Source organism: Callospermophilus lateralis, unplaced genomic scaffold (assembly GCF_048772815.1).
Source record: "Callospermophilus lateralis isolate mCalLat2 unplaced genomic scaffold, mCalLat2.hap1 Scaffold_862, whole genome shotgun sequence".
Taxonomy (NCBI): domain Eukaryota; kingdom Metazoa; phylum Chordata; class Mammalia; order Rodentia; family Sciuridae; genus Callospermophilus; species Callospermophilus lateralis.
The window spans coordinates 640,230-642,216 of record NW_027516716.1 but is presented as its reverse complement, the minus strand read 5'-3'; positions in this window follow the sequence as shown (position 1 = coordinate 642,216).

Here is a 1,987-nt window from a genome sequence, read left to right as displayed (position 1 = left end):
CTAAACCTTTACCTGCATTACTCTAAGAGCCACATTTCCCTCTTCCATCCCTTAAGTGTAATTCAAACAAGCAGCTCCTCCAGGAGGTTGATCTGGGTGCTTTCCTAAAGAACATAGAAAATCAAACAAGGACCCCAACTGGCACTCTGCATACAACTATGGACATGCACACAAACACATGTACACAGCTTATGAGCTTCACCAAACCTGATGCTTTTTGCCTTAGATCCCACATGGGACAGAGAGAAAATCTAAGCAAAAGTTTGCTGGGTGAGGTAATCTCAGCTATGGCCTGGCCACCTCTTGCCTTATTCATGTCCCATTACAGATACATTCCATTGTTTGTCACCTCTGAATTTCCCACCCTCAGTTGGGGAGCTTCAATCCCATAGCATAAGGCCCTCTTGAGGCTCAAGCCCTACCCCAAGCCTCAAATTAACAGAACAGTCATTTTTGTACCATCCACAGTTCCTTCTTTTAATTCCTATAGAAAAATTATTTCTTACTAGCACAGAAAATGTTTTCCTCCTTTAATAAGAAGATAAGCCAAGAAATAGGTCACCTGCTACCACCACCTGCTTCTGAGAGCTGGGTGGTAAGAGCAGTCCTGACCTGGCAGTTTAGCTCCAGGTGGCCTTCCCATGACAGTTCTCTAAGCCCCAAAACGCCAGGGTCATCAGGTCCACCACATCTTGGTCTTCTGCCTCTTGGCATTAATTAGGAAGCCACTGTTGTTAGGCTCTTGAGTCACTTGTGAGGTGTCATGCTTCCATGCCTGCCTTCTTAGAACCCTGCTGGAATCTTTGTCGAACAAGGAACTGTATGGGAACAGGTATGGCTCTGAGTTTCCCCTTGGTGGGTTCCCCTGCCTCCAAGAGTGCTCAGCACATGTACAGCTGTGGCTTCCTCCAAGCAGAAGCCCAGGCACCTGTGCAAATAGCAGTGATCTGGCTGGGAAGAGCCATTCCCCCCTACGCCCCTGGTTCCCCTGCATTCTCTTGCCATTTCTGGTCAGGCCTCCTCCCACCCATTCTTTTTAGCTTTTCCCCTTCTCCTTTCTGTTTCCTTTATTTTGTATTCCCTTTTTCAAAAACAAACCAAAGACACTCTAAGTGGTAGGAGGGTCTCCCCCATCCTAAGAAATCTTCCTCTCCCTGTTAGCTGCAGGGTGGGCTGAACACCCAAACCCCATCCATCTGGTTCCTTATCTCTTGTCTGTCTCAAGGATGGAAAATCATCCCCCCACCCCATTTGATGCAACAGAAACCCACATCTCACCCCTGCCAGGTATGCCTGAAGGCAGAAGATGACCCCCTTAGCAAATACTGCATGATCCATTCACTGTTTTCCAACCAGATAAACCATTAGATTTTGGCTATAAAAAGTCTCCCGGCATACCCCTCCCCTCTCTCTCACTCTCCCCTCTCCTCTTCTCTTCTCTCACACACACACACACACACTTTGCTCTCTCTTTCACACCCACTCTCTCTCTTTTCCAGCTCTTTCTTTTTTCTCTTCCTACCCTGTGAATCTGACACTGCCACAATACAGACCTCTGGGTTGCTCTGAGTGTCCTGGTCACTTTCTTTTCACTCCCTGTGATGGTGGTGATAACTACCACAGACCTGCTCCTCTTCCCCTCCTTCTCCTAGTACTCTAGTAATTCACAAGTTGCCTGATTTGCAAGCCATACCTGCCTAGCTTCTGTGAATGCCCAGTTGCCCTGCTAGCACCTGGATTGCCAGTCTCCACGGGCCTGTTAGGCTGTTTTCTGCCGAGAAGGGGGAGGTGAATGCCATCCAGGAGATCAAGGCCCCAGGAGCAGGGCTCCAGGAGCAGAGTCCCCAGGGACATGGAAAGCCGCCAGAGACATAGAATGCTCGCCCAGGGCCGCAGCCTTAGGTGCAGAATGAAGCTTCAAGGCGCCTGGAGAGACCTGGCCCAGTGGCCCAGGGCGGATAGTGAGGGGTCAGGGAGGGACTCACTG